The sequence below is a fragment of the Dermacentor andersoni genome, chromosome 10, assembly GCF_023375885.2.
Source record: "Dermacentor andersoni chromosome 10, qqDerAnde1_hic_scaffold, whole genome shotgun sequence".
NCBI classification, from domain to species: domain Eukaryota; kingdom Metazoa; phylum Arthropoda; class Arachnida; order Ixodida; family Ixodidae; genus Dermacentor; species Dermacentor andersoni.
Window position 1 is genome coordinate 91,802,485 of NC_092823.1, and position 23,627 is coordinate 91,826,111.

A 23,627-nucleotide genomic window follows, 5' to 3' on the forward strand; every position below is an offset into this window, starting at 1 on the left:
GCACGCATATCAGCATGGAAAAATAAAGTATTCGTAACAAGTCGCCCTGTTGGTAGTTGAGGCAGTAGCACCTGATAATCAGAATCCTCGTTGGCAAAAAACCTAGACAGCGGCCCTGCTGGGCCGCTGAAGCCGCCCCGACGGAGCTCCTGACAGCTATGTCCGTACACTACAGTGGCCGTAAGTGGAATCCCGGCCATCCTGACGGGACGCATATAGAGCGGAAGGTGCAACAGAGTGAGTGAGTGAGTGAATAAACTTTTATTTGGTCCGGCAAAGCGCGATAAAACGCGCACCCGGCTAATCAGCCACCCGTACTTTAGCGTTGCTGTTCCAAGAAAAGAGGAAAAGGAAAGACATGAAGCGATACCTACTCTTTTCTATTAACATGAGACGAGAAGTAAAAAAAAGAACAATTGTCAGAAGTGGGATTCGAACCCACGCCCGGAAGACCGGACTGCGACCTGAACGCAGCGCCTTGGACCGCTCGGCCATCCTGACTGGACGAGCCTAGAGCAGAAGGTGCAACATAGCGAACCATATTTTACTGTAGCGTTTTCAAGAAAAGGGGAAAATGAAAGACATGACGCGCTACATAATCTTTTTTATTTACATGAGGCGAGAGTGAAAAAAAGGAAGTTTTGTCAGAAGTAGAATTCCACCCCACGCCTGGAAGACCGGACTGTGACCTGAACGCCGCGCCTTGGACCGCTTGTCCAACCTGTTAGGATGCCACTAGACCGGACGATGAAACAGAGTCAATCGTACTTTAGGGTTGCGTATTCACAAAAGAGGAAGAGGAAATAGATTAATCGCTACCTACTATATTGTTTTTCCATGCGGTGACAATGAAAAAAGAAGAATATTTGTCTTTAGTTGCATTGCAACGCACGCCTGGAAGACCGGTCTGCGACCTTAGCGTAGCGCCTTGGACTGCTCGGCCGCCCTTACTCGACCAGACAAGAGCGGAAGGTGAAACAGAGTGAACGGTAGTTTAGCGAGTAGCTCTCCCCTTATATATATATATATATATATATATATAATAATATATATATATATATATATATATATATATATATATATATATATATATATATATATATATATAAATATTGCTGTGCTTGGTGATTTGTCACCCGAAAATGCAGGTATTCATTGCCGAAATTGTCGTTAGCCTTTTGCATGTCGTGTATACGCCGCGTGTAGACGAATGCAAAAGGTTCAGTGTCGCTGCTAACATTGACATTTCTCTCCGCAGAGTCTCTGAGCCATCTCCTCTCCTCTTACTGTGTTTTAACCTTGCTCTACTCTGATTATTGTTTGAAAATTTTGCCTGCACGAACGTTTTCCTGTGATACAATAGTCTTGTGAACATATTCTTGGATGCAATATGCATTTTTGCGAGGTGGTGAACGTGGCTTGCTATGTTCGCCGTGCTCAGACATACAGATCGCGGCCCAAGTCATTTTGTCTCCACGCCACTGAGGTTTCCGCCACCTTGGCTATGAGTTCAGCTATAATGGGAGCACACTGAATTTTATGTTTATATGCTACCTTACGTTAAGCGAAATGTTCCGCATGCACTACGTAAGCCGGTAAGTGCGTACTTGCAAAAAGTGAAGACGAACTTTCTGTAAGTCAAGGGGATCACCGGAATGCCAGGTTTCTGCCCATAAACCGAGAAACAGTTCTGTAAGCTAGCGTCCCTATTGAAATAATGCAGCTGCTTCCGAAAATGAACAGTTTGGGCTTTCGGCAAACTTGCTGTAATTTCCAATGTTTCTTCCCTGTTGTACTTCTGTCTTGGACCCCTTGCTATAGATTTTCGCTAAGGGCGCAAACAGTTGATGTAATTACATTGTACGCTTTATGTGAAATAAAATTCGTAATATCATTACCGAAACATTGCTACGAAGACTTTCGAGGTGTTTTAAACCGCCAAAAGTTTTAGGGGAGGTTACAGCTCGGGAGCTGAAGTCGATATTCATTCAAACAATAAACTATTGCTTCGCTTAAACCACCACATCGTCCTTTATGCGGTTCTTTTTTGTAATTTTAGAGTGAACGGTAAAGTTTTGTAGCTGAAGGTGAATATTGTCAGTTTACCCTGTGAATGCTGAAGAATGATTCCACACTATTAAAAAAAGATATACTTAGGTACCAATTTGTTTATTTTAATTTTATTATATTTCCAGTGCACTACAAGCCAGGGGAACGTGTGACTCAAGGCATAAAAGACTGCCTCGCAGTGGCCCTTCCACCCATGCACTGTTTAGCAGTAGCGTGAACAAAATTCAGCAGCAGATTGCAGAAGCATAGTACGGGCAAATAAACTTGGTACAGCAAAATTAGTGACAAATATTATCACGCAAAAGAAGAAGAACGTAAACTTTATTTTGAAATCGATGAGATTCGAGTTCGGTGGCTTTCTAATGGGTCTCGGCACCCGCCGCGGACGCGGTTCCGAGACCTTGTCTCGAAGCGGCTTCCTCGGCTCGCTGTACTGCCGAAAGTTGGGCTGTCAGGTTCGAGCTGAGCAGTGCGGTCTGCCAGCGCCAGCGAAGGCTGGCAGTGGAAGAGACGGAGGGGTCAGCGCTGCCCGACTTGTTTGTTAAGTCCTGGCACTCACATAACATGTGATTAAGTGTGGCAACCTAGCCACACGATGTGCATCTGTTTGTGGTGTACATATCTGGATGCATGGCGTGCACTAGTCTAGGGTTTCTGTAAAATCTGTTTGTAATTGTCTGTAGGGTACTGCTTGCGTCCTATTTAACCTAGCGTGAGGGAATGGGTATTCGCGTGTCTAACTGATAGTGTGTCGTGATGTCGTGGAACCTGGTCATACGACCCTCCCAAGCCCAGACGTTTGCAGTACCCCGCGATAGCTCTTCCGCCGATGACGCTCGGTGAGCGAGGCCTCGAGCAGCGCGGTGAGCCGCTTCGTTGGAGGTGCTCAATCCAGTGTGTGCCGGGATCGATAGCAAATGCCTTCGGTTATCGAAGCCGGCCTCTCCCTGGTGCATGATGTCACACCCAAATAAAAATTTTTTACATACATCATACACTGCATGGTGCTAGAGGTCATACGTATTATGTGCCGGTGTAGAGGACAACAAAGATTTCACAACACTTTTTGAACGCGACGTTGACATACATTCTTTCCTATTAGAACTTTCGGGTTTGATATTGAGAAAAGGAAAGGTGTTAGGTGCTTGGGCTGTTTCGTTCCGTAGTTGGTTATATAGAATGGAACATGAAAGTGGCTATATCTTTGTTTTCATTGATTGGTATTAGCTAATTATGTGTCAACAAATACAGCGTCGGTTTTTTAGAACTCTGCGGTGTGATCGAGCCATCCGAAGTTTTCTATGTGGCGGACAGCTTGTTTTTGAGGGATTGTTAGCCCTACCTCAGTCTAGTTTGCTCGTGGTGTCCCAAACCAATAAGCAGTAGTATTGATTAGAATAGATGAGTCAGTAATACAACTGACGTTATAACCAAGTAGGAACCACATGTCGAAGTTTAGAAAACATGCGGTTACACCTGAAGATGCTAGAATGTGCTTGATTTATGTGATGAGACCAATTCAAATTTTATCTGAAAAGTACTGCTAGAAATTTATATACAAGTACCCGTTCAATTGCGCGCGGAGCAAAACAAACAGAAATATCAGTGATAACAGGATTTTTCCTACGCTTAAACACAATAAACTTAGTTTTAGAAACATTTACTTCAACTTTATTGAGATAATCAAATTTGCTACTCGTGTAACCAATCGTGTACCACTGTTTGTAATTCCTCTAAAGTACGACCGAAAAAAGAGTTAACTGCTATCATAGACGCTGGGGACCAATTTAGGTGTAAGCGGTGTATTTACAATATCACTGATTTAAATTATCAAAGATATGGGGCCCAAAATGGGCCCCTGTGTTACACGGCCCTTCCTCCCACTTTTGTGGCGTACAAATGGAAGTCTATCCGAAAACAAAACTGCAAATAAGATTTAAAATAACAGCTGTGATTTCATATAGAGGAAGCGTTTGAAACATAATGTGATGCCTAATAGAATAAAAAGCTTTTCTGAAGTAAAAAAAAAACTCTGACAGTGCATCCCTTATCTTCAAAATTAAGTATTACTGCCTTATTCGTAAGTAGTGACTATTCTGTTGACTTACTTTTGCGAAAATCCTGCTGATTTTCGACAAGCACCCGTTTTGATCCAGAAATACGGTTAGCCTTATCTTTAAAATAAGTTCTAAAGCTTTTGAAGTAAGAGGTAGCAGAGATTTGTAGCTGTAAATATTGAATTTGTTGAAGAATTCACTTTTATGCAGAACTACTGTTCGGGCTATTTTCATACTACTAGGAAAAATCTCTGTAACCAGCGAGTTGCCGCATATATGACCTAGCGGGGCAAACAAAGTACCAGCAACGCCAGTGATCGGTTCTGCTCTGGTTTCTCAATATCCGGTTACACCGTCTATTTTCATTGACTTCAGTAAATTAAAGACTAACTTCACTGCGCGGGGAAAGAAACCGGGTTGGTACTGTCAATTGATGCATAATCATTTAGATCTTTTGTGGAATAACACGCGCAAATCTCATTTGTAACCCCACCTTGGAAAAACTGACAATTTAATTTCCTTACTAGTGAAATTTCAGTATATTCTACATTTTCGAAAATAAGTGTGCTAGGGATCAAACTGTTTTTTTTTTTACTTTGAGTCTCCGAATTCATGTCCATACTTTTGAGGCTCTTTTTGTATAGACACAAACATATCAGTGATATCAGATTGGGCCTGGAATCACTTTGGTATGTCAAGTGCATCAAGTTGTGGAAACGCCGGTCTTCTTTTGTCTGTGAAATGCAGCAAATTGAATTGAAGAGAGTCTGGCGGTTGTCTCGTGGTACATTGCTGCATTTTCCAGGTTTCTAAATTGTGACATTGGAATTACCCCTTCGCTGAAAGCTTCTGTTATTGCGCGTTTCGCATTGTGTGCATTCTGAAGGAAGAAATTTTTAGGCAGTAATGCAATCATGAACTATATACAGCCATAGCCCTCCTGTTCGTTCGAATGCCGTAATACATCCACTGGAACAGCTAAGGTAACTAAACATTGCAAATTTGGCTGCACATGTGAAATTTAGTATATGAGAACCCTGACCCTGCAAGTACCACGGCTAACACGGTGAGCACGGGCTTTACAACAACAAGCTCCATCACCATCATTCCAACCACGGAGAAGGAAGAAATAAAAGAACAAATAAACATTTTCGATGCTAACGTCGACTCCATGTCGAGCGCCACGACAAAGAAACATTCACATAATAAGTAATCAGAGCTCATGCAAATAAATGTCGCACTCATACGAGGTACACGTGACTGCGTGGCCACAAATACTTGAACAACGAAGCGAAATTTCCAGGGAAAAGATCGAATATACGTTAGCGTTAGCAGCTTTCTGAAAACCCGGACAACTTAAAGCTGCAGAGGTAAGTACGAAAAATACCATGAAACTAGCAAGGCACAAAATCGTAAATTCAGACCAAATGTCGAGGTAATACGTGGACTTGACGCCACAAAGGCATATAACCGGTGAAAAATGCGTGCATACGGAACGTCCAACAGCGGTTGGAACGCCTCCACGTTCCTTCCAAAGTTTCTGAATGGGCAATGAAAATACAACTGTTCACGCAGCATCTTAACGGCACTTTAACAGCACATTTTTTCTTGTTTGTGTACGAATCATTCGCGTTTCAGAGTTAATTAAAGGGGACAATTATCGCTGACAAAGTCCTCTCGCCATGTGCAACCGAACACCGCGGCGAACTCCGGCATGGCGTGCAGCGGCAAAAGGCAACCAGCTCGAGGGGACAGCGGATTGGGCTTCTGGTCGGTGTCACAAGACAGGAGACAGAAGCGGATGAAGAACGTCTTCTGCGCCTCGAGCCACAGCACGCGGGACTCGTCGGTCAAGGCCTCTGGTCCGAAGCTCGCAAGCAGACGCTCGTAGGCCAGCCGCAAGCTGAAGGCCTGGAGGTACATGGCGTGACGCTGCACTTCGCCGCTGCCGACGGTGTGGCGCTGCAGACCAAGTCGTTTGTGCAGCCGTTGCAGGCACAGGGTGCTCGCGTTGTACTTGCTCGCGGCTGTCCCTTGTCGTGGCCCAGGGTCGATAAGCTGCAATGCGGTGTCCTGTTGAATGAACAAGGGCGGAAACAAAAACGTTACTGAAAGGCAGGAAGTGTCTCAGGTCGGTTATTCATTTGATTATGGCAATTGCAGGGTCTCCCCGCGAGACAATGAAAAAAAAAGAGACAAGATCCTCCCGACACCGGAGGCTCAGGGACATTCCGTAGGGAGGACTGAGAGGACAATGATTCCGAAACCGAATTATTTTACACTGACAGCCTTATATATACGAATAATCAACTTCACGCTAATATGCCCTCTCACCTGTTGTATACATTTTTCACACCGAAAGAGGGAGTTCACGCCCACTTAAGACAAAAACAATAAACCAGTAAAGTACAAAAGGGAAATAACTATTCTTTTTATTGAAATGTAAAGACAACATGGAAAAAGGAAATTCAAGTATAGGAAAAGGCACGTTGCCGATGGTTAGAGTAGGATTAACCTGACTGACCCTCCCAAGGCTACATCTAAAACGCAAGCACAAATGCCCCAAAATTTCCTACAGGCGCGTGGTCGCTGCGGTAGCTCAATAGTAGAGCATAGTATTTGTAATGGGAAAGATGTGGGTTGGGCGTCAATCAAGGGCAAAAGCGTATCTTTATCCAATGTGAAGTCATTTTGCCAATAATTTACAGATGCCAGTTGCGTGAACGACTAATTTCTCTATGCTGTTCTTGGCTTCATTATGCTAGCGCCTCTTGCTTTCAAAAATGAAGTATCGAGACCATTCGTTACCCTCACTCTTGCTCAATTCCACATGGAAGAGCACTCAACTTGTGAATTTGCAATTTCAAGATGACGCTCTTTCGAACCGGCCACTTTTCAGTCTTTCTTTTGGGGGAACAGCCTCAAGAAATACAGCAATGCTGGTGGCGTCAGATACTTGGGGCATGGTACACTGGGCGAAAAATTGCTAATATTCAACATTTTTGCCGGCTTAGGAAATATTTATTTGACTAGAAATGTATCAGTGAAAACAAATCACATTTTTTGGTGTGGACTATATTTGTCTGTCAGCAGGACGTGAGCACCCTCGAATCACAGGTGCAGACATTACAGGCGGACAATAAAAAAAAATGCCAGTTTTACACGAAGGGCGAAACAGCGAGAGAGACATTTAGCGTGGTGTTTGAAATCGATGATTCTATATCCCAGATGCGACGCAGCAGGTAAGAAAACTGCTGTAGAGCCAAAGGAGGAGAGACCCGGATGCTACCATGCATGTCTTGCAACCCTTACGTGATAAAGAGCTTCGCCATAGTTTTGATGCAGCGTCATACAAGTACTCGAGAGGGAATTGTGGCGCTAGTGTCTAAAGGAGTTGCAAGCAGGGCAGTCCAGCCAACGTGGCAGTGATAGATATTACATCGATTTACCTAAATTTCGTCCTTCTGGTTTGAAATTGCAACGTGCTTTTGCAAAGCAATAATTTTTTGAAAAATACGGCGTTTAAAATATTTGAATGAACATCGTTAAATTGTCCGACGCCAGGATTTGAACTCAGGATCTCTAGCACAGTATCCCGATATTGAAACCAATTACACCACGGACGCTTTTTTTTTCTTTATTGCCGACATGGCAACAAACAAAACAAGACATTTTCACAATACTTGAATGTAACGGTAAAAATATCTGCCATTGGTAGGCTGACACGGGGGCTAAAAGCGCTTGAAGTTCGGAAGTTCATTTACCACACTGATCCATGCTTCTTTTTCGAAATTATACATTTACTTTATATAACAAATGGTTTTGCTGAAGTATTCTCTAACAGGACAGGTGTTTATTTCAGCATGTCACACGGCCATTCTTGTTTTCCATAAGCTATGCAAGGATAACAGCATGAACATGTCATACAAGTACACTGTCTTCATTTAGAGTAGGCCAGAAACGAATACCCTATGGCGTAATCGGTAAACCCTTCTTGAGGGTTTTCTGTAAGATATACCAATGAAATATGGCATTCCAGAAGTCAAGAAATATGTGTTCCACTGCTTCGGGTTTTCAGCACAGTAAGCAGTTGACGCTCCAAGACACAAAATGTCGTTTTCCTCTAGCCATCGTTTGACAGGTGAAGCATTGGTGCGGAGCGGCAAAAAGAACGACCTTACTGACGAGCATACTGGCATTCGTTTTACTCTTTTTAGAACGTTCTTTTCAGGTCCCAAGCACAACATCGAGTGATACAATGGTACCGGCAACATTGCGTCTATCAGGTCCTTATATAAGCGCTTTCGTGCTACCCCACTTATGTATTCCATGGAAAGTCGAACCTTCGAAAGCTGAAAAGCCCAGACTACTTCTTTTAGGAAACCACGCACTCTGCCTTGACTGCACCGACGAGACAATACAATGTATTTGGTTATAGCTTCGTTCAGCCTTACTTGAAACATGGTTAAACAAAAGGAGTCCTTTTCGTCCCGTAGGCAAACAAATCTCCATACAATTTGCCTTATGAACAAATCGCAAGGCCAAAGGGAACCACTGCAATTAGCAGCGATCATGCGTGCTGGCAGAGTGTTATTTCCGTCTTCACTAGAAATAGTATAAATTACTTAGAAATGTACTTAAATTTAGGCCATGATACAGTATAAAAGAAGTCATAAAATCGTGTCGAGCCCCATGGACGAAGATCAGACAAATACAGGCACTAGCCTTCATTTCCATGGTGGCTGAAAGATCGCAGCGCCAGAGTTCCCCTCTAGTAATGGCAGGAAACTGGTTTTTCAAGGTGTCGCACATAGATGGTGCAAAAGATTATCACTTCAGAGAAGTAAGTACCCTTTTCAGTGCGCATAGCATCGAAGTACAATGGGATTAGTCAGAGAGCACGTAACGGGAGAGTGCTCTGTCTTGTGACCTTCTTCCGTGCTTAAGCGTTCTGCTCACTAAAACGGGCTTTTCTTTCACGGAAGTAATGTTTCATAAATCAGCCTATGCAGCCACCCTTCTGCTGTAGATGAGATTGGTGAGAAACCATCTGCGTTCATCAGCGCCCAGTGAAATATAAGGTTATATAGCTTCGAATTTCCTGTCCATTCCTTTCGGAGCAGTACATGTATACACACAGCAACTCTGCAGGGACGGCATTGTCCATGCCGTGCGCGTAGGCGGAAGGCTCAGGCTCACAGGCCGATACACTTGCTCCGCCACCATGCCTATTGAGTGATGCGCTGATCGTTTGTCATTCCTGCTTCGTCATTTTAGCAGCCAAGCAGTCGAAATTTGCGTCGAGCGTCCGTATAATTGCTATCACTATAATGCCGGGACATGGCCGTAGTCTGTTGTTCGCGTTTTTTGCAGGAGACGGGCTCACAAAAAACGCTGCGGAAGCTACCAGTGATAGAATGATGGTTGCATGTGTCGCTTGTTGTACGAAAAATTGCTAACGTGTTTCCAAAAAACATGCTGGCTCTCCTGTAATCTAGAATAGATGTGATCATGGAATGGCTACCAGCAAGGTAAATCGGTTGGAGATGAACCAGTCACAACCTTAAAAGGGGTATATTGCATGTTCCCAACGGCACGCGTCCCCACACCACACGGCGCCAAACCGCGCCACACCACACCCCACTATGCACTGGTCCATATGGACGCAATTGTTTCCTGTAACAGACAGTGACAGGAACCAGGTGCGTCCCTATGTCACCATTTGCTGGCTGTGGTGCCGCTGCCTTCAACCGCTTTTCTTCATCCATCAGTTCGGCGCGCTCAGCGTCTGTCGCTACTTCTTTTTCCTATGTCGCGACGAAGTGGTCACCTGCAAATGTGCGGCCTTAGGTGGGTGGCCACGCTCGGTGGCGGTGATGTCACCTTCGTGAACGGCTATATAATCGTGGCGTTTTCGGCACAGTCGAGCAGTCTTTTGCTCTGCCGTATAACTAGCTGACCGATCGGTTTCCGGAAAACGCTTCCTACCTCTCCTTTCACACAGATGCATTGATCGGCTTAAGCATTTGTAACGGCGATCTCATTTAAATGAGGAACGATGCAGAAGCGCATGCGGCCACGACGCGACGCAGGCCTGAAAGCTTACTGAGGCGAAATGAAACTGGTTTGAACAGAACCTCGTTGCAAGTCTCGTCTCGGCCAAACTGTGGCGCGCCGGACGCTTCCGGCTTGGTCACGCACTGAGGCGCCATCTCGTGAGGGGACGTGAAACAAACGCCGCAGACGCACGAAACGCTGGCGTTGGAAAGAGCGCAGGCCACCCTGCACCAGTGCCAAAAGATGACAATCAAGTGTACGGCGCCTTGTACCTGCCTTTTCCGCGTCTCTATTGGAAATCACAAATTAAATTTCAGCGTACTAGAATTTGCAGCTTGAGTGGTATTGTGAACAAACATAAGGAAGAACTCGGAAGCAACATTTATTTTAACTTGTTTGTCCAGTAATTAGCCTACGTAATGCGGTCCTCTACAAGGGGTTGGGGGTAAGTATTGACTGGTTGCCCATCTAATCTCGTTTAGTTCTCGCAATGATGCCAGATGTTCTCGTTCTGCTCTCGCTCCGTTGTCGTCTTGAGTGCCGATTAACGGGCTCTGAATTTTAGCTCGAGGTCTCTTAAAGGTCACCGACAACAGGAGCTAAAAGCATTACATGCTTAAATATGTAGAAAAAGTCTGCGCGTGGCACATCATCCTTGAAGTATGGTGGGCGGCTTTCCTACCGAGTGAAAGTGTTAACTATACAAAGGTTAGCTAGAGGTTTTCGTATGCGTGTCTCATTGTCTCTGATCAGCTACAATAATACAAAGCTGAAAAAGATTTATGTTACAGAAAGGCGGGTACGCAAAACACGCACCGAGAAGTACGTGTGTTGAATATGCTGTCCTCCACGTTCTTCTTTCGCCAGTATTTTTTTAGAGCCTGCCTTTCCTATACTATTGGTCAGCTGGCGAAGTATAAACAGTGAGGTACCGTGTTTACCGCACGTCCCGTAGGCAGCGCAGCAGGCGCGACGATCTCGGCGATTCGCGCCGACAGCAGTGCCCCGATGGTGGCGTAATTGTAGTAGGGCGGCACGCCCGTCGCGTAGAGGTACGGCGCCCTCTGGTACACCGTCGGAACCACAACAGAGGGCAGCGCCGGCGAGTACGAAAGCTCTTGGCGACGTTCGAAGCGCGAGACGTACATTTGCGCCAGCACAGGAGGCGACCGGGCCCGCCTCTGGTGTCCGTACGCCATGACTTTCAGGTACATATTGACGAACTCGACGCTCTTTTCTTCGGTGTAGGCGAGAAGTGGAGCGTAGTTTTCGTCCTCGACGTCGCCCTTGCCTTTGAGAATGTCGCCCTGCAGTGTGGACCATAATACTGCGGACATCAGATGCTTTAACGTGCGCACAATGGCAAGCCTCCGTGTGCCTTGAGGTCGTTGTTGCTACAAGGTCATCCCGGTTGACGCGATAACGCGTAGGAGCCAGGTTTATGAGAGGTTTAGTCATATCCACATCATTTCTGACAGTTATAAAGCAAAATTGCTTTTTTTTCTTTTATTATATACTCCAGGATGCGTCAAAGCAGTACTTATACGGAAGGTTGCGAAAATAGGAGAGCTATGTATACGTAAGCATTACGGGTAAACGCCTCGAGCATTCACACTGAAATTCTGGAAAATGCATGTTTCTTGCAACCAATTTAGTACTACGCCTAATCTGTTATATGATCATTATGGCAGAATAACATAGTAGTAAGCGTCGCCTACGGCAATGCGGGACAGAATATTAAGCATTTTGAGCGAGCAGAACCGTGGTGCCTTCTAAAGGTATAACTTAGACTCAAGGAGCGCGTCATGACTGGTTCATAAGGTGCGGTTCCGCCCACAAATGACGTAAGGTTCCACCAGTCCGTTCCCGCAACTTCCCCAGTATCAACTTGGTTTCGGTTTGGGTTGCAGGTACTAGTGATTTTATCCCCGCACACAACAAACGATGAATGCGCATAAATATCATAATGAAGTAAATCCACGACAACATGCTACCTCTACCGCCAATGTGAGCGCAAACGAACGAGTGCTTCAGCTGGAAGAGTCGTTTATACTTGACTTCCGCATCTACCTGACACACTGCATTTTTCTCAAAATCTTGGTCACAGTGGAAAGTTTTGGTTGCACGAAAATGAGGCCTAGCGGCTGTACGAGTGCACGTACTATACGTTTGCTTCCTGGAATATGTTTCCCATTGTTCAACACAGACCCTCTTCCGCACCGCGTGGGTTGAAAAAAGAAGTCGGGAAGCGTTATTTATTGCCGTGCCAACAGCCACTATTCGCATAATCTTAATGGACTGATAGATTTCTAAGCATTTCCATGTCGGGAATGCGTAAGGTTTCCGAGGAACGCTTCTTTTTAAATGGGTTTATATGACGTGCAGAACAACCGGTGGCTACTAATTTAAATTTGATAAGAAAGCCTGAGAAACCGGCTGGAGCAGCCGGTGGCAAATTATAACGAAATAAGTTGCAATATGCCGCACTGTGAATAGCGTTTGCGGTTAAATTGTTACACTGCCAATGTTTCAATGTTATTCGACTACTACGGATGAGTTGCAACGCTATGCGTCTCCTCCTCTATCCTGACCAGAGCTGCGCGGGGCTTTCTACATGGCTGAGTGCATACGTGGCCCACGAGCCCCATGTTCGATCTAATCTGCGCAGGGCGCAAAGTGGGGCAACCCGAGATGGCTGGTGGCTCCACGTGCTCCGTCTTTCCACACGCGTAGCATGGCATGTCGTGTAATCCTAAATTTCGAAGACGCATTTAAGCGACTGGCAGCGCGAAACATTCGGTCCTGCGGCCGGCGCATTTCATCCCGCCAGCGATGTGAAGAGAGTGATCGCGTTCATCCAGTCTGATACGTTCATACCTGGCTCTGCACGCGTTACCTCATGCTTTGCGGTTTAATTGGTGAACTAATTTTTCTTATAATATATAAGGCATACCTAACTATAAACATTACTTCAAAATAATTAAATTGTGAGGCCTTCTACGTGCCAAAACCGTGATATGATTATGAGGCACGCCGTAAGAGGGGACTCCGGAATATTTTTGACAACCTGGTATTTTGTAGGTGGCCCCAACGCGCGGTACACTGGTTCTTTTGCAGAACCTTATTTCGTGCAGTTATCCATTAAATTGCAGGCGCTATCAATGCGTCGCCTTCCGGGAAAAACTGCTACTGTTCCATGTCTCGGTCCTTGACTTCTTCTCAAGCTTCTCTGTTAACTTCGAAGGTATTGCCACATATGTAAGTAGCGGTGAGATGGGCTGATTGTCGATTTATGTTTTCAATGACAGCAGCAGGCTGCCGGTCGTCACTTCCTGCTAGGTAAACGTACCCTTACACACATTTCAGGGACTGTCTTCCAATCACGCACTCCCTTTCTCCAACCAACACTGAATCTTCGTCGGCCAAGGTCCCCCATCATTTCTTGCAACTTGTATTCATCATTGGTGAAAAGTTCAATGTGAATTGCAAATCGGATGTTGCTAAGGTGCTCCTCACTGATCCTCACTTCTTCCCAGTGTAACAACATGGATACTTCACATCTAAGCAACCAATGAATAGCATTGGAGAGATTGTGTCGCCTTGGCTGACTTTCTTTCTTTCGCATTTTAGCGCTTTTTCTGTCATGATTTAAGGTCGCTGCAAGAACTCTGGACGTATATACTCAGATATTCGCATCTACTCTTGGGCTACTGAATGCCTTCATGACTCTTCGTATCTCTACTGAATGAAAAAGCTTTTCGTAATTTATGCAAGTCGAATCATTAGATTGAGTGTAACCCGCAAATATCTCAATTACCTGACTGATGACATGGATGGATACATGATGAATACCCCTTCCTGAAGCGAGCCTCTTCTGTGGTATCACTCTGACGGCCTGTTCTGTGGCTTCTTCCCTACTTTCGCACAGAAATAGCCCTTCACTCCAGTATAGTGAGTTCTGGCCTTTCTCACTGCTAATTGAACATCATCATAGACCAATCCAAACGCTTCATGAGGATGACGTTGGTGCGTGGCTTGTAGTAGCTCCAGTTTATGTTTTGTATTTGGTCTTATTGCGATGACTGCTATCATTTATTTCTAGCTGGGCAATACCACATGTTCTCAGCTTTGTCCTTATTAATGAGGAATGCTACTTTGTATTCAATGGTGTGTGGAGCAGTTTTGTAGAACAGGACGCGGTCAATTATTCGGCACACTATAAGCGTCACAAGTAATCTTATCCTCACTATACTTAACCAAACAGACCATAACTGCAAACGCAACTTCGCTGGGTTCAACTCGCAAACCTTCTCGAGTTACGCTAGCTTAGCAGGACTCTGACAAAATATCGCACGCGGCCTACTATATGTTTAGGCTGATGAAGCAAGAATAATTATTTTGACTGAAATCTCGCACTCACCAAAACACTGTCGGACACCACAATAAGGGACGTCATATCAACCTTCCGGCTAAATTACTTATTATTCTCTTTGGAAGCCACGTGAGCAGGTCATTGGAATCGTGTGATGCCTGCGCCAGATCCTGGTACATGACTTCTATGAGATGCGCACTATCTCTGACGTCCATAAGTTTCGCGACGATCAGTGGCCACGAGTCCGTGAGACAGTTCTGGAGAAGCGCGAGGCAGAACCGAGCGATCCTCGGGGGCTCCACCGACATCCACTCTCTGGACAACTCCAAAGACAGGACCTCGGCGTCCAGGTGCGATGCCACGTACAATGATGTCGTCGTCACACCGTTCATGTTGGCCAAGTTACGGAACGCCTTCCCAAAATACTGTGCTCCTGTGACAAGAGCGGCATCAACTAAAGCGACACGCCTGCCACCGGAATTCAGGACTTCCTTGAGCGCGTCCACCCAGTCATGTACTGTTGTAACGTTGGGACAGATACCATCTAGAACGTCTTTCAGAGTTGTGGCCACTTGCGGTTCTTCTTGAGCTTCGGTGGAATGCTTACCGTCCAGGTCGGTGTCGACGGCGAGGTCGACTTTGACTATCTCGGAAAGGTTGCTCTTTAGAACACGCTGTAGGACCTCCTCCAAATCCTCCCGGTTGCCTGTCGCGGTTAGCTTGCTCGCGGTTGGCTAGAGCGGCCACGGGAGAGCCTGAGTAACAGGCGATCGTGGTCGCTGGACACCTCCATGGCCATTACCGTTTGGCACCCCGAGAGGATCGCAGCTCGCGAGAGATGTGCGACGAGCTCCCTGTAGCTTCGGGCATTGCGAACCTCACTCCAGTTCAACTGATTCCGCGCCGACTCCAGCGTTGTCTCGAAGGACGGCGCCGTCGACTGATTCGACACGTAACGGTGGCAACTCTCGTAGACCTGGCGCATGACGCGGATGCCGCCTGTTTCCTCAGCGTTGTGTTCTGCGTTTCCAATGGAACATGGCGAAACAAGAGAGGTGCGCAACTTCGCAGGGAGCGAGAGCGGAATAACGTTTCAGCAAGTTAAGTCATCTCGTATACGCATAATTGACTCCTGTGTACTATGATAATAAAGAGGGAGGGAGGTCACAGAGTGGAAGAAGCCGATGAAACAGAAAGGAGGGGGCCGGCGGTTTGCGGTGTCTGTTTCTTGCCCTATTGTGTCCCGTGTACGGCTGTTCTTCGCAATAAGGCAAGTAGCAACCAGCATAAGTGAAAACAGTAGAACTTGTAAGCCAATTTTCACAAAACAATTTGAACAATAAATGGTTTGTATCCAAGAAGCGCCGGAAGGTTTTCATGGTGACATTACGCGCTAAAACGCCAGCCAAGTTGAAAATATTTCTTGCAAAAAAACCGGAAAATCTTCACCGTATTCTCAAAACACGTCACATGCCCCTCCCCACTTGGTAGTTTCTGGCGTTTCTAGTGATACAGAAACTGTCAAGTGGTTCAAAGAGTAATTCAATTTGGCCTACACAGACGGCGTCCACCAACAAACACTTGCAGTGATCAGTTGGTTATGTTGTTATTTGCTAACGAATGCTTATGAATATGCCTGTGTGCAGCTTGGTGCAAATTTCGCGGTGATTTTTTCATGATCTCAGTCCCTTTGTCATTTAGTGATTAAAGCCAGCTTCATTCGCTTTCATCTTCAGTAAAAGTACGCTGTACAGCCATCTAATTTCTTATTTAAGTCAAAAATGGAACACGCACGCCCATAGAATGTGAATTCTTTTTTTGAACAGTTGCAGTAAGGAAGCCGGTAAACTCAATTATAGAGCATTTTTGATCATGTATACGTTTTTATGTTCGGTAGGCATGAATATTGACCGTATCAGCAGATATGTGGCATTAAATATTAGTTTCGTTCCCCATACGAGTACGTTAGCTATGGATATTTCTGCTGGCGTGCATAGTGCAGAATTTTTCATTGTGGAGTGTGCGAGCAGATGCGTGATTCAAATTCAGATTGCTATAGCATACTTTCCTAAATATTCCACACCCTTCTGGCTAAATGACTAGTGTTATTGTCTTAGCGAAATAGAGGGAGTCGAGGATGCCATTTGCCACTACCAACAGTAAGGAAGCAGGCGCAGGGAGACTGTATTTACTATTTTATACAGTAATTTTTCTACAGGATTACAGTATGGCGTACATGAATAGATGTACTAAATTATACACAGAAGCTCTGTGTCAAGCTCTGCCTGTGAAGCTCTGAACCAAGACGTAAGTTTTCCACGAAAACACCCGAAAATGGCACACAGCCATGTACACGAAAGCGTGGGTTATATCGAACATCCGACTATGTGTTCCTGGGATGAATGTTATATCCCGTGATGTTCAACATAACGAGCAATGACAGAAAAAAATGTTTCCGTACGCCAACGGAAATGTGCGCAAGCGGTGGGCAAGAATGAAAACGCGGACGAGCAAGGCGTCCTCGGCTCCAAGATCAGAGCCCCTCAAATGCCGCCGGTCTGTTTCTTTGATTCCACACTAGATGGCGAAGCTTGTCCAGTGGCCTGTCACCTCATCGATTTTGCTTCTGTTCGCAGAGTCTGAAAGGTGCCTACAAGATTTGTGAATTCACCCAATTTATTGAGCAATATTCCGGAAAACGAAAAAAAAAAGAAAGCGCCTGAAGCTGCAAGAAGACAGGAAGATTACGATGTTCGTTGTAGCTGTAATCCTGAAGCTTTCGCTTAACTTTTTTTTTAATATTAGCTATCTCCATATTCCGCGCATGTTAAAGGTTCGCAAGGCGCACCAACAACGAAAGTGGGATCGCCTGGTAGCATATCAGTGGAGGGCTAGCCGTAAACTTCAGTTAGGATCACAGTGTGCGAAAGTGTGTACGAAATTACACTGCGTCTTAGTGCTGTTAGTTTTAAATGCTCTATAGGTGGCACGTTTGCTCGTTGAGGAATCAGGTTATGTATTAGCAAAGCAGTACGTGACAAATCGGTCCATGGTGTCGCTTCGACATGTCGAAACGGATAACATTATTATATTCTTATTTCTCTAGTTGTTAGCCAGCAAAACACAATACTTCTACGATACTTGTTAAACTTACTTGAAAGGCGTGTAGACACCTTGGTATATTATGAAATGATGGATAAACATTTGTGGCAAAACGTGCTTCCAAACATTTTCAACAATTTTGCCCCGAAGATGGCATTTACCGTTCTTGTTTTTAACCGTTAATATGTCCTCTTGGACTGCAATATTTACATTCTAAAATTTGAAAAAAAAAGTTTAAGAAGCTAACTTGGTTTCTAACCTAACATCAGATTACTTTCGAGCACGAGATCTTGAAGCGTCCACCGAGAAGTACTCTTTGGTCGATTTCACGCGCAAATGAACGAGACTGTACGTGATGAGTCTTAATGCTCAGTCGAGCACCTACGAGAAGACGCACCCCTTTCTAGAGGTAATAATAGGTCGGTCTTATTCTGGAGACTTCATGCCTTCTACTTGGAAAAGAAGCCAACCATGATCAGTCATGACCTCCGATTTCTTTTGGTAAATTCGCGGTCAGCGCTGTGCGTCTATGAGAGCGATGCTCAAAGTAAATAAAGCACTGTTCCTGGGTCTTCTACGCCATAGCTTGCCTGTACGAACTGCGACCGGCAGGACCGAGCTCCTTGTCCCCAAGTATGTGCAAGCCCAAGGTCTGCGGCTATGTCCTGGCCTTCCGAAGTGAGCATCTACGACAGCAACAATAGCCATCGCGAATGACAGCGCCATCTATATATAAGTACATTCAAGTTGACGCTTCAGGAATGGACATCAGTCACTTCGCCCGACTTCCACGGCATTATCTCGTTTGCCTTCTTGCCGCGAGACCTCGTTCAACGTTCAGTAGAATTATCGCTGTCAACCGCGGAATTTTACTGTCGAATTTCACGCCTGCAGCATGACTCCCTGTACCGCTGTGGTGCCTACACCAGTCACTAGCCTTTCGCTTCATTCTAGGTGTCAAAAAAATAGCCGTCATCTTTCACTCTCAAACAAATCGCATGAGAAGCACATGTCTATGTTTACAACTGTATGCGGCCAATAAAACCATTATCTTTAATTCGTATAGCTGTCCACTAATTCGCTATTGCAATCTGTCTTTCTGCTTTCGGGCGAAACTGACTTTTATTATCTTTAGTCACTACGCCATATGGAACACGCGTATGCAACTGAGGCATCCCGATGTCGACAACAGCGTGCGTTCTGTGCGCGAGAAGTATTTCAAAGGTGCCGCATATGCATATTGGGTACAGTCTGAACGTTCTAAGTCGAATAATGTATTTGACTGGAGGATTTATACCAATTTTTGCGGCAATTCGTATGCAGCTTCAGTGCAGTTGTTACCCTTAATATTTTTTATCTATTTGTTGCTCTATAGCGCTGAGCAAGGCGAAGAAAAAAATACTCACGTGGTCTAGTGGCTAAGACATCTGACTTGGCAAGGAGAAGTTTGGGTTCTAATCCTGCAGTAGTGGGTTTTTTGCTTCCCACCCAGCCTTGTTTTTATGATCGTATAAATGGCTATTGTAGTTACTTCTTATATGAATTATTTGCGCTTGATGAGAAATTTTTTAGGCGACTGCCTTAAGTGGATCATGCGTCAAAAGATCTGTTGTTCGGCGTTATGAAAAAATTGGCCGTCTGCCGTTTAACCAACACTCAATGACAGCAAAATTGGTGGTGCCACCCACAGACCATTCTTGGCACTCAAACCTACGACCATTGGTAGGAGTGGGACCCACGACCATTGGTGTTAATTAAGGCGGAGTGAATACAGACACTGCTAATTGAAATAAGGTTAACCAAGGCATTTGAACCCATGACCTTTGGTGGTAGAAAACAAGTAATAGGAAGTAACAACGAATTGAAATGAGAATCTCAAGAAATTTAGTAAATGTCTCGTGAGCGCGCTGGCTTTCGACCTCATCCTTTTTAGCCTATTTTCAATTAGAAAGAAAGGGCTATAATTTTCAAAAAAATTTTCAAGAACTTTTTCGACCTCTAAGAATGCGGCGTTAGCCCACGTATAGGCGGTTTTCAAGAAGTGTACATCCAAATACAGTTTAAAACGAGATTTTCTCTAGGCCTTTCAATTATTCGGTGGAGAAGTATTTTAGATGTTCTTTAGCCCTTTCTGTGTTTCGTGGACACCCAGCTGAATGAATTCAACTTTGCCGAGAATTTCGATTCTGAAAGAACTTTATACTTAAGGCCGCATTATTGTGAACAAGTATAATATAGCTATTTTTCATATCGCATAAGTCTGAGCTAGGGGCATTTACATTAAAGAAAAAAAATTATAAAGTATGTTGGTTTGTTCTCAATAAAGGTATGACATTTTCTGACATGAAAGGAACCGGTTCCACAGAGCCATTTAGGACCAGCACACAAATTTGGCCAGAATAATCACACTGGCAAACTAACGACATGTGCACTACACCATCCCGCTTGGCTGACAGCGCGACCACTGAGAGCGCCGGTCTGAAAGCGTACTAGAATGTATGCTAGTCGTACATTGCGCCTTCCTCATAGCAATCATAGTGTCATTTGGCGTAATCAGGTTGCATCTTCCAGCGACCATTATGCTAAGCAAAACGCCAGCACATGACGCCTTGTTAAGTCAATGTGGGGTTGTAGAATTCTTGGCAAGAGAGCACTATTGCATCAAAGACATTCAAAGAGGTTCAGCTTGCCTATGAGTACACGCGAATCAGCTGCAGCAGCGTACGAAGGATAAGACACTTTGAAGATGGCCCGAAAGGCATTGAACATCAGCCCCGGAGTGATCGCTTTCACAGAGACGGTTGATGCAGTCTTCAAGGACAACCGAGTAGCCAGAGACTGAATAGCGAGAATGCTTAAAATAGGGCACAGTGCTGTTGTACTGATGACTGAAAACTTACGTAAGAAAAAAAAAATGAATGGTGCTCTGTACGTTCAAACATGGCAGAAGCTCCGTTCCGCAATCCGCGTTAAGCAACTGCACGAAATGCTATTACGACACTAGCTAGAGTGAAATCAGTCTATTTCGCTTAACAGTGATGACAATTGGCAGAACGAGGCTGGGATTGCTTCCGCAGCCACCTTATATGCGTTCACATATGAGTCCAGGGAGGCGAGACAAGAAGGGTGATCCGTGTAGCAGTACCCGACTATCTCTAGAAGTCACGAACGGAGTTGCTATCCGAGTGGTATAATCGAGCTACCCTATAAGTAAGAAAAACGCACGCGGGAAAATTGAAACTAGCTTTGGAGCTCTTTGTGGTTACTCGCATCAAAGAAAAATGGGAAATAGAAGTGTGAAAATAAAATGGCGAAGTACCGCTTTTAGTAATGCAGCATAATAATCGATGAAAAGCTGACGCTGAATACTTTATTTACTGAATATCCGTAACAGAAAAGTTATGACTCGTTATGACACTCAGACTAACTTTTGCTTATAATATTAAACTAACTTTTGCAGTGTTGGTGCTTATCCTTGCAATGCGCAGATAGCAAGTGCATGAGCATTGGAAAAATGAAAAAAAAAAACGTCGTGCTTACAAATTTTTTTTATGAATTCATGCCTTTCAGAAAGTTTTCATTGTTGCTCTAAAGACATCGAAATTCTCAAGATATTTTCAGAATTTCACACACTGGCTGTTGAAATATCAACTGCACTTTTCCTATACCCATTTTGTCATACGTTCCGCTTATGCGGCTCCTTTCATTAATCTAGTATTTTGTTTCAAGTTCCATTTTATAACATATCTACACTGGCACGCACGCGGTGATACTCTAAAACAATTTCTTTATTGCCAAGGTCTGAGCTCTGTATATCCGATGCCCCTCGCTAAACCTACACAAGTTAAGAGATATGCTCGAGCACGTAGTCATTAACGCATCTGGTGAGGCTTACGTTTAGGGCTTTAATCCCGCAAAAGAACATTTTGCGGCTATTTGACTTTTCACCCGAGCTAGGTTAGGGCAGGAGCTGGTCACCACTTTAGAAAGAGTGATAGCATTCACAATGACGTCATCGTTCTTTCGCTTATTTCAAAGGAAGGCCCGCCTAACGCTCCCAACTTCGGTGCAACATCTCATCCTAGTAAGCTGTTCGGTGGCGATGCAGCGTGTTTTGTTTTTGAACTATTCATACAGTGTTGTGAAACACTTACAACGCAAGGGCCGTCCAGCAAGGTTGAGAAAACAAATGCCGCATATGATCACGGCGGGGATCACGCCATAACAGATGCAGGTGAAGGGAAAGTCTATGCCATTCACTCCCCCTCAACTAGGTGGACCTGGCAGCAATAACTACACATTTAGTCAGATAGGGCAGGCGGGAGCCGTCATTAAGTACCATGCTATTACTTCTACTACATCCTGATATTGAAAGCTTCCTCGTATGTGAGGTATGTTAGACTCGTAGATCCAAACCGCTTGTGTGCTATTGCGAAAAATACAAATCGAGTGTGATGCGGGATTAACGACGTGAAGCATGCTTGAATTACGAGTTGGCAGCAGTAGCGAATGCCACGTCCATCGTCTCCTGTATCTGTCAGCTGTCTGTGTCTCAGCCACGAAGGCGACGTATGACGATTGTTGAAAGAAGAACGTTGGAAGGTTAAGCACAGAGACGTGCCGACAGACATCTGACTTCATTGAATCCTTCTATACCGCTTGTGTCACAGTCGCACACGCCATGATGCACGTTTCCACTTGCTCAAATTGTCTATCCGGCGAGAAGCGTTAACGTCAAACAAGAAGCATCGGCATAAAATGTTAAAAGGAGCACCGTACGCCTGTTTCTGTCCATCATGTGTGCGGTATGACATGCACGTCACCTAAGCGCAGTAGTGCTTTCCGTTTCTACGAATACCAACCTCTCCAGCTGACGTTGCGCAGAAGAGTCTCGTTGATCTTGGCCAGCCACGCGGCGATGTTGTCCCGGTGAAAGCTCCCGCCGTCCTTTCGTCGCTCCAGCCACGAGTCGCAGACGTAGCCGTAAAAGCCGCTGCAAGCGTCCCTGCTCGTGTTGATCATACGGCGTAAGTACCCGCGCGCCTCGATGCATTTGGGCGTCAGGCACGCCAGCGGCGACGGGGACGGCTTGGCGTAGAAGATCAGCAGCAGGCCCAAACAAAATATGGCCAAGATTATGGCACAGGCGATGATCAAGCTGTTGTACAGGATAAGCTCCTCTCGGCTGTTCAGCTCTGTCATGAACGACACGTTCAATGCTGCGCACGTCGAGAGTTTGCGAACAGTTGGTGTGGATAAGAATGAAGAGCAAGGACAATTGGAAAGAGAGGGAGCTTTAAAAAATGCTAATGCACTTTCTTTTTTTTAAATATTTTAGTTGAGAAATACTTTGCCGCAAGAAGTACTTCAATGCTGTGTAAGCGTGCACCTTTGGACTAGTTGGTGTGACTTTTGAAGGTAGAAGAAAGGTTAATTACCAATGAAAAGAACACAGATGGAGAAAGCAATGGCGTTCACTTGCAACACTGTATCTGTTTCTTGGCCGTCTTTGCTTTCTTCATCAGCAATTCAATGCTTCGCTACCTTCATACTCCAATCCGTTAAGCAAAGGACGAGTCATTGGGAATCAATGACTGTCCGCGATCCCCTCTGCGCTGCTCCCGGCCCTGCGAAGGCTACGCGCTCGGGGGGGTTTACCCAAAGATCGGCCTACTGAACGTCACCGTGGCACGCATTTCAAACTCGATTTTCGATGTTCATATAGATGCCACTACTTCCGATTTTGACGCCAACGAGGCGCCAAGCCCAAGCACTATCCCTCAGCTTAGGCTTGAGTGCACGGCGCCTCATCCCTGTACTGCCCTACACTGTACTAGATAGCCACGCGCTGCAATTCTCGCACCGAGTCACGTGAGCAGGACAATTCGTTGCGCACTTGTCTCTACGGCAATCACAAGTTCCGAGAGTGGAACAAACTTTTTCATTATGTTCTGTTGTACGAGTTCATC

The 23,627-nt window shown here is 45.1% G+C and overlaps 1 long non-coding RNA gene and 1 other non-coding gene across 2 annotated transcripts; both read right to left on the minus strand.

Annotated features, from left to right (window-relative positions):
* Nucleotides 1-417: 417 nt before the first annotated feature.
* TRNAL-CAG (transfer RNA leucine (anticodon CAG)) lies at nt 418-501 on the minus strand. Its single transcript has one exon. It is a non-coding gene; the product is annotated as a tRNA-Leu (tRNA).
* Nucleotides 502-5,693: 5,192 nt separating this feature from the next.
* Nucleotides 5,694-22,909, minus strand: LOC126544306 (uncharacterized). Its single transcript, XR_011890416.1, has 2 exons — nt 22,521-22,909; nt 5,694-6,200 (listed from the first exon to the last, which is right to left on the minus strand). It is a non-coding gene; the product is annotated as an uncharacterized lncRNA (long non-coding RNA).
* Nucleotides 22,910-23,627: the final 718 nt, after the last annotated feature.